The sequence below is a fragment of the Rhinopithecus bieti genome, unplaced genomic scaffold (assembly GCF_001698545.2).
Source record: "Rhinopithecus bieti isolate Rb0 unplaced genomic scaffold, ASM169854v2 scaffold_31173, whole genome shotgun sequence".
NCBI classification, from domain to species: domain Eukaryota; kingdom Metazoa; phylum Chordata; class Mammalia; order Primates; family Cercopithecidae; genus Rhinopithecus; species Rhinopithecus bieti.
Genome location: NW_016813861.1, coordinates 1,376,129 through 1,386,224, shown reverse-complemented (window position 1 = coordinate 1,386,224; position 10,096 = coordinate 1,376,129).

The window sequence follows — 10,096 nt, the reverse complement described above, 5'->3', positions numbered from 1 at the left end:
CGTGGCCCGGCCTCCTGCTAGCTTCCCGAAGCCGCCGGCCCCGGCCTCACAGGCGCCAGGTGCGCCCAAGCAACAGGGCCCAGAGGTCGCGACGAGGGGGCCCGGCTGCGCTCGGCGCGCCACCCCCTGCGAGGCCCGGCGCAGTCCCGGGCTCCGCGCAGCGCGCGCCCGCGGCTGCGGCTCCGGCCCTGGCCGCGGCCGTGGGGAGGGTGCAGAAAAGAGGCGGGGCCGCGGAGACGCGAGGCACTGGCGGACTCCGCCCCCGACGCGGGTTCGAGTCTCCCCGGCTCCCGCCGATTCCCCCAGACTTCCCGCCTCGGCTTCCCCTTCCGTCCACGCCTCCGGAGCGGCAGCGCTTCCCGGAAAGTTGTAGGGCTTCGAACCTAAAGTTTCGGGGGATCTGGGCTGAGCGTGGCCGCCGCTCCGCCTCCCTCCGCCGCCATTTACAGCTCCCGGCCCGGCCCCGACGCGCCCGCACCCACAGTGACAGCGGCGGCCGCGCTCCAGACCCGGATGTGAGGCCGGGAGGAGAGAGCGCGAGAGGGAGAGAGAAACACCCACCGGGCTGGCTTGGCCGCTCCCGGGAGAGGGAGGAGGCCGCAGCGCCCCCTGGTGGCCGGCGCCCGGCGGCAGGATGACCGAGCCGCCCTCTGCGCGGAGACCTCAGCAGCAAGACCCCCGGAAAGGGGGTGCAGCAGGAAACAGTCAGCAGCTCATTAAGGCCCAGATAACTAAGATATGGGTTGCAGTTTTTATGTTTCGCAGCTTCTGGTCCTAAGTGTCTAAATAATTGGATTGAAAGGGGAGCCTTATTCAGGTTATTATCATTCTATCTGTACCTTTTTGGTACAAATGAAGATAAATGCAGTATTTCCATCTGTTCTGAAGGGCTATGAACGTCCAGGCTATCCGGGAAGCCTCCACGTAGACAGCAACATTGAGGCTTCGTCTCATTCGTGCTTTAAGCCATGTTTACCTGAGAAACAAAATATGCTGAATAGAGGGGAAAACTGGCAAAGTTGTCCTCTTTGTTCACAAGGTCATTCCGGTCACTGGGAACTTAATACTCTACATTTATACCGTCAACTCTATCAACTCATGTAGGCCCGGGGCTGCCCACAGGGGCTGCCTTCCTTATTTTCTCCTTTATGAAAATCATGGAGTGGCGCTCTTTTAATCTGCACCTGTCCCAGAGAGGGGATTCTTCAGCTATTTCAAGTAGAATAGCTTAAGAATTTATACTTGGCAAATATAAAATACTTCAAAGACGGTAGCTAAGGCAGAATTACACAGAGTTTTGGTTTTTATTTTGTCTTCTACAAGTTGTTTCCCAGAGTGCGGATCCTATAAATGACACATATGAGGAAATTATTACAGGTTCCCAGTCATTTATCTGTAATTGCAAAATTCAAAGAGCACTGAAAACCCAAAGACTTTTTTGTAACCCTTTGGAAGTAAAACCTGCCCTGCAAAATCTAAACTAAGCTTGCATGAAGCTATTTCTAGCCTTTATGGATGCCACTTAGTGTCCATTTTTATTCATTTCACTCCAGGCCTTTCTGGAATGTTAACATGTACACAGTCACAGGCATTCTATTCTCTTTCTATTTTTTAAGAAAGGTAAGAGATTGTAGACCTGTCAATATCTTCTGACTTGACTAGTAGTATTTGATAAAGGTGAGTATATACTATCCATTAAGCTTATTTCCCATCTCTAAGACTTTCAGTTTGCTACAGCAGCCCCTCATGTGGCCTTTCAGGGCACCTGCAGGAAGTGATCAGAGCCCCCCAGACAGCTGCCTTCCAAAAGTGTAAACAGGAAGAGCACAAAGGGGTAGGGATTGGCTCACAACTGTCTTCGCATCTTTTTCTCGGCCACCTTTCCTAGGCCTTGCAGCCCTTGTCTGCCCCAGGGCCTTTGTTCCTGCCATCTAAAATAGTCCTTCCACAAGCCATAGCATGGCATATTCTCTCACATGGTTTCAGGTCCCTGCTTATATGTCACCTCCTCAGAGCGGCCTTCCTGCAGCAGCTGCTCTAAAATAGTCCCACCATGCACTATCCCCTTATCTGAATTCTTTCTTTTTTTTCTTCTTTTGAGACAGGGTCTCCCACTGTCACCCAGGCTGGAGTGCAGGGGCATAATCTTGGCTCACTGTAGCCTCAACCTCCTGAGCTCAGGTGATTCTCCCACCTCAGCCTCCCAGGTGGCTGGGATCACAGGCCCAGGCCACCATGCCCAGCTAAATTTTGTGTGTGTGGTTTTGTAGAGACAGAGTTTTGCCATGTTGCCCAGACTGGTCTCAAACTCTTGGGCTCACGCTCCTCAGCCTCCCAAAGTGCTGGGATTAGAGGCATGAGCCACACCGCACCCAACCTGAATTCTTTTTCTTTATAACACTTGTCACTATCTGACGTTACATATATATCTGTTACATTTTTAATAGCTAATTATTGAATAATTACTAAGTTTCAGGCATTGTTCTAAAGCTTTACACTAATTATCGCATTAATCACAACAACCCTATTCAGTAGGTACTACCAGGGTTTTTTTTTGACAGATTAGGAAGCTGAGGCAAAATGGGTTAAGTATTGTGTAAGTCATGTTGCTATTAAATACCTGGAACTGGGATTCAAACTCCAGGCTGTCTCAACTCTAAAATCATTACCTTGTATTGCCTGTCTAATTTCTTTATTATTAAGAAAATATTTCTTGGCCGGGTGTGATGGCTCATGCCTGTAATCCCAGCACTTCAGCAGGCTGAGGTGGGTGGGTTGCTTGAGCTAAGGAGTTCAAGACCAGGCTGGGTAACACGGTGAAACACCGTCTCCACCAAAAATGCAAAAATAGCCAGGCATGATGGTGTGCACCTGTGTTCCCAACTACTCGGGAGGCTGAGGTGGGAGGATCACTGGAGCCCAGGAGATAGAGGCTGCAGTGAGCAGTGATTGTGCCACTGCACTCCAACCTGGGTGAAAGAACAAGACTGTATCAAAAAGAAGAAGAAGAAGGAAGGGAAGGGAAGGGAAGGGAAGGGAAGGGAGGAAGGGAGGAGAGAAGGAAGGAGAGAAGGAGNGAAGGGAAGGGAAGGAAAGGGAAGGGAGGAGGGAGGGAGGGAGGGAGGGAGGGAGGGAGAGAGGGAATGGAAATGAAAGGAAGAAGGGAAGGGAAGGGAAGAGAGGAGGGAGGGAAGGGAAGTGAAAGGAAGGGAGGAGGGAAGGGAAGGGAAGGGAGAAGAGGGGAGGGGAGGGGAGGGGAGGGAAGGGAAGGGAAATATTTCTTCATTGCCACAGTGCCAAAACCCAGTATGTGACACATAATGTGTATCAATAATAATTTGTTGAATGAATGAAAGCGTCAGTTTCAACATTGATGTGATAAGCCATTCAATACAGTAAGTCTTCAATTAATGTTATTGTGGATAGGTCCTTGGAAACTAATTTTAAGCAAAACAAAGTATTGTAACCAAGTAGTTTAGCTTCAAAACAAAACATTTTTTCTTTTCTCCTTTCTTATCAGTCTCAAGATGTAACCTTGAAACAAATTGTAGAAACCTTTTCTCTTTAGTCTTAAAATATAGCCTTGAAACATACTTTGAAACTCCACTCCCCTCCATTTCCCACAATGTACTCCCTTACCCAATGCACATTTATCTAACTGTAGGCTTCTTAAAAATTCCAGGGGCTAATTTAAAATGAGCTAGGCACAAAGGCCCAGCTGCAGAATTGTCCCCCACTTAAAGATTGCCTCAAGGTAGATAATCTGCAGCCTGGCCACAGGCGAGATGACGCCAGCCTGCATTTTAGATGGACCATAACTCAAGATAGGCATTGAAGCAAGACACCACAACCCCTGCTCCCGGCTCGACTCCTGCATGTCTCCCATATCGAGCTTCCCTTTTTGAAACCTCTGCCTTCAACCCAGGCTTTTGAAGCAGTTTCCAGAGGTGTGTAAGCTGGCTGTTTCCCCACTGCTAGCTTTGAAAAATAAAGTCACTTTCCTTTTGGGTTGGCAAGGGGCGTGCAGCCAAGCCTGCACTTGGTTACGGTATCACAAAACCAATTTTATCACAGGCTAATTGATAATTTGCTACAAACAAGAGTTAAGTTCCTGTGGCACATTTCTGGTCAAAAAAATCACCAAATTTCTAAATCGAGACCAAAACACTTCTAATATTAAACATTTAATTAAGTAAATGTAAGCTATACATGCAACCAAAATGATTAATAAAAAAAAAACTCCTTACCCTATTTTTGCTGTACTAGTGAGTTATGACGGTTGTCCTTGTGGTGGGTTAAGTCAAGGAATAAATGTCTGCAAAGTGAAGTTCAAAATCATCACAAACATGGTGGCTTGCTGAGCTCTCTAGCACCACCTTGTTTACTGTTTTTCATCTGTATGATCATCATATGCTTTACACATTTTTATTTTTCAGTCACTTATATTCATTTTCCTACCTACGTATTCCAGTTCGGGGTTGTGGGTAGCAGGAGCTTATCCCAGTGGCTCATGGGACAGGTAGGCCCCAGCTCCTGTCTAGGATGTGATTGCATCACCGGGTGCACACACGCACACACATATATCCACACACACACACACACCCACGCTCACTCAGACTGGGACCATTTAGACACCCTGACTTACCTAATATGCACATCTTTGGGATGTGGAAGGACACCTGAGGATTCAGAGAAAACCCACGCGGACATAGGGAGAGCATGCAGACTTCACACAGACAGTGGTCCCTACAGGGAATGGATTTATTTTTTCTCATCACCGTTATAATGAAACAATGTTGCTATTGAAGGACCTGTTGTCTTCTAATCTCCTCCTAGTTTTGCACCCTTAACCTTAGCAACCTCCAGCACCACTCCTCTTTTTTTTTTTTTTTTTTTTTTTTTTTTTTTGAGATGGAGTCTCGCTCTGTCACCCAGGCTGGAGTGCAGTGGCGCGATCTCGGCTCACTGCAAGCTCCGCCTCCCGAGTTCATGCCATTCTTCTGCCTCAGCCTCCCAAGTAGCTGGGACTACAGGCGCTCATCACCAGGTCCGGCTAATTTTTTGTATTTTTAGTAGAGACAGGGTTTCATCGTGTTAGCCAGGATGGTCTCAATCTCCTGACCTCACAGCACCACTCCTCTTTAGCAACCCAAAGTAATTATAGGATCACTTCACTTCCAAGTTCTAGAACTCTGAACCTTCTTTCTCAGTCCATAACATGCTGTCCTTTCACTCTCACGTTCCAGTCCTGAAATAAGCATGCACCCTACCCTGGGCGCAATGGCTCACACCTGTAGTCTCAACATTTTGGGAGGCTGAGGCTGAGGGTCACCTAAGGTCAAAAGTTCGAGGCCAGCCTGGCCAACATGGCGAAAACCTGTCTCTACTAAATTACAAAAAATTTAACTGGGCATGGTGGTGTGCACCTGTAATTCCACCTATTCGGGAGGCTAAGTCAGGAGAATTGCTTGAACCCGGGAGGCAGAGGTTGCAGCGAGCTAAGATCACACCACTGCGCTCCAGCCTGGGTGACAAGGCAAGACTCTGTCTCAAAAAAAAGAAAAAAAGAAAAAAACAAAAAACAAAAAACTTGCTCCTTTATATTTGGCTGGGTCCCCAACCAAATCTCATCTTGAATTGTAGTTTCCATAATTCCCATGTGTCATTGGAGGAACCCATTGGGAGGTAACAGAATCATGGGGCGGTTACCCCATGCTGTCCTCATGTTAGTGAATGAGTTCTCAGGAGATCTGATGGTTTTATAAGGGGCTTTTCCCCTTTTGCTCAGCACTTCTTGCTGCCACCATGTGAAGAAGGATGTGTTTGCTTCCCCTTCCGCCAAGATTGTAAGTTTTCTGAGGCCTCCCCAGTCATGCTGAACTGAGTCAATTAAACCTCTTTCCTTTATAAACTACCCAGTCTTGGATATGTCTTTATTAGCAGCATGAGAACAGACTAATACGATAAATTGGTACTGCAAAGAGTGGGGTGTTGCTGTAAAGATACCTGAAAATGTGGAAGTGACTTTGGAAGTGGGTAACAGGTAGAGGTTGGAAAAGTTTGGAGAGTTCAGAAGAAAACAGAAAAATGTGGGAAAGTTTAGAACCTCCTAGAGACTTGGAGGGCTCAGAAGACAGGAAGATGTGGGAAAGTTTTGAACTTCCTAGAGACTTGTTGAATGGCTTTGACCAAAATGCTGATAATAATCTGGACAATAAATTCCAGGCTGAGGTGGTGTCAGATGGAGATGAATAAATTTTTGGGAACTGGAGTAAAGGTCACTCTTCCTATGCAAAGAGACTGGTGGCATTTTGCCCCACCCTAGAGATCTGTGAAACTTTGAACTTGAGAGAGATGATTTAGGGCATCTGGCAGAAGAAATTTATAAGTGGCAAAGTGTTCAAGAGGAAGCAGAGCATAAAAGTTTAGAAAATTTGCAGCAATAGAAAAGAAAACCCCATTTTCTGGGGAGAAATTCAAGACCACTGCATAAATTTGCATATGTTACAAGGAGCTTAATGTTAATCACCAAGACAATAGGGAAAGTGTTTCCAGGGTATATCAGAGACCTTTGTGGCAGCCCCTCCCATCACAGTCCCAGAAACCTAGGAGGGAAAAATGGTTACATGGGCTGAGCCAACGGCTGCCCTGCTGTGTGCAGGGTAAGGAGTTCGTGCCTTGCATCCCAGCCACTCCAGCTGTGGTTAAAAGGGGCCAAGGTACAGCTCAGGCTGTGGCTTCAGAGGGCATAAGAACTAAGCCTTTGCATCTTCCACATAGTGTTGAGCCTGTGGGTACACAGTAGTCAATAACTGAGGTTTGGAAACCTCCCCCTAGATTTCAGAGTATGTATGGAAATGCCTAGATGCCCAGGCAAAATTTTGCTGCAGGGGTGATGCCCTGATGGAGAACCTCTGCTAGAGCAGTGCAGAAGGGAAATGTGGGGTGGGAGCCCCCACACAGAGACCCCACTGGGGCACTGCCTACTGGAGCTGTGAGAACAGGGGCACCATCCTCCAGACCCCAGAATGGTAGATCCACTGACAGCTTGCACCATGTGCCTGGAAAAGTCACAGACACTCAATGCCAACACGTGAAAGCAGCCAGTAGGGGGGTTGTACCCTGCAAAGCCACAGGGGTGAAGCTGCCCGAGACCATGGGAATGCACCTGTTGCATCAGTGTGACCTGGATGTGAGAACTGGAGTCAAAGGAGATCATTTTGGAGCTTTAAGATTTGACTGTTCTGCTGAATTTCGGACTTGCATGGGGCTTGTAGCCCCTTCATTTTAGCCAATTTCTCCCATTTGGAACTGGTGTGTTTACCTAATAACTGTACCCTCATTGTATCTAGGAAGTAACTAACTTGCTTTTGATTTTACAGGCTCATAGGCAGAAGGGACTTCCCTTGTCTCAGGTGAGACTTTGGACTATGGACTTTTGGTTTAATGTTGGAATGAGTTAAGACTGGGAGACTGTTGGAAAGGCATAGATTGTGTTTTGAAATGTGAAGACATGAGATTTGGAAGGGATCAGCAGCAGAATGATATGATTTGGCTGCGTCCCCACCCAAATCCCATCTAGAATTGTAGTTTCCATAATCCCCATATGTTGCTGGAGGGACCCGGGGAAGGCAATTGAATCATGGGGGCAGTTACCTCCATGCTGTTCTCGTGATAGTGAGTGAGTGCTCATGAGATCTAATGATTTTATAAGGGGCTTTTCCCCTTTTGCTTGGCACTTCTCCTTGTCACCATGTGAAGAGCAATATGTTTGCTTCCCCTTCTGCCATGATTGTAAGTTTCCTGAGGTCTCCTTGGCCATGCTAAACTGTGAGTCAATTAAACCTCTTTCCTTTATAAATTACCCAGTCCCAGGCATGTCTTTATCAGCAGCATAAGAATGGACTAATACGCTCCTTATAACCTTCAGGTTCTCCTTAATACCAGCACATAATTAATGTATTCAAAAATATACTTTAAGCATCTTGTGCCATTGTAAAACAAACTTCATGGTCTTATTCTCAGGGATCATATAGTTCAGGGACCTTGTTCTCATTATGTCCAGGGTACTCTGCTGGCACCCTTGATTCCTTCATGCACTCCTTCCCCCTACCCCTGGCCAAATAACTGAATTGGCCGAAACATGTACGTTGTTAGATTTTGAGAGGGAATCTTCCAGTGATTCTATTGCTCTATGAGGCTTTCCTAATGTAACAGGACATGGAGTAGTTTTCTCATTGACAACCAAGGCCAAGGGGAAGACCAAAAGTCACAAGTACCACACATTCTAAAGAAAAATAATAAAGTCAGACCCCTTTCCTTATGGGCTTACTAGGAGGCAGCTGAATGGACCTTATTGCCAGCAACTACTGCCTCAACCTGCAGACACACTTCCCCGGATGGAGCCAGAGTCCTAGACGTCATCAGTCTATGAGAAGCAGTGCGCCTGTGTGAGAGCCCCTCCAAACAAATACATACTCCCCATGGAAGCAGGAGCTCAAAAAGACAGGGAAGCCTGCAAGAGGAGGAGCCTGCCTCCTCAGTTCCCAGATGGATACTGGGTGGACTGAGTGGTAGAGGGCTAACAGTTTTACAATGTATTATATTTTTCTCTAGATCTGTCACTTAAATTTGTATTTCCAATTACAAAGGTAAAGAAATACGATGTAACACATTGGCCCTTTGAGTTCAAGTCTAATCTTTCCTATACATTTTTAGTAATATCAGTTTTAAAAGTGACATCATGAGAAAGCTATTTTAATACAGGTGGTCTATATTATATAGCTATAGATTTTAAAATGCTGGTTTTCAGGTAAAACTACTAGTTGGTTACTGCCAGCAAATGCATCAGCTGTTTTTTAACTGAAAATCTCTAATATCATTTTTAAAATAAATAAATTACATACAGTAAAATTTTACAAATGCAGTCATGTAGCCACCACCAAACTCAAGATATAGATTCCACAATCCAAAAAGATTCCTTTGTGCTGCCCTTTTGTACTAAGCTCCAGTCTCCACCCTCAGCACCCCCGCAACCACTGATTTGTTTGCTGTTCCTATTCTTCTGCCAAAAATGTCATATACATGGAATCATGTAGTATGTACCCTCTTAAGTCTGGATGTTTTTTCACATGGATTAATGCATTTGAGATTGTCCCATGTTCTTGCTTGCATCAGTGGTTTAAGCACTGAATGGCGTTCTGTTGTATGGATGATTACAGTTTGCTTATCCATTCACTAGTTGAAGGACATTGGGGTTACTCCTAATTTGGGGTGATTATCAATAAAATATCTAGGAGTGGGATTGTTTGGTGAATGCTTAACATGTGTTTAACTTTATTTTTAAAATGTCATTTTTTCAGAATGGCTGTACCATTTTGCATTCCCATCAGAAATGCATCCGCGTTTTAGTTTTGTTGAACGCAACCTCATAAATCATTCTAATGTCATTCTAATAGGTGTGTAGTGGCATCTTACTGTGATTTAAATTTGCATTTCCCTAAGACAAATGATCACCATTTCATGTACTTACTTGCCATCTGAATATCTTCTTTGGTGAACTGCCTATTCAAAATTTTTCCCATTTTATATTGTGGGTTTTCTTGGTTTTGTTTTTGTTTGTTTGTTTGTTTTGAGACAGAGTTTCACTCTGTTGCCCAGGCCAGAGTGCAGTGGTGCAATCTCAGCTCACTGCAACCTCCACCTCCTGGGTTCAAGCGATTCTCTTACCTCAACCTCCCAAGTAGCTGGGATTACAGGCATGTACTACCTAGCCTGGCTAAATTTTTTTATTTTTAGTAGAGACGGGTTTCACCATATTGGCCTGGCTGGTCTTGAACTCCTGACCTCAAGTGATCCACTGGCCTCAGCCTTCCAAAGTGCTGGGATTACAGGCATGAGCCACTGTGCCTGGCCTGTATAGAGTTCTTTGTTTTCTTATTTTTGAGTTTTGAATATCCTTTATACATTGTTTATACAAGTTCTTTTTGGTTAGACGTGATTTGCAAGTATTTTCTAAAGTCTGTGGCTTGCCTCTTTATTCTCTTAGGAGTGTCTTCTGCAGAACAGAATAGTTAAAAATTGGGTTAGCCCAACT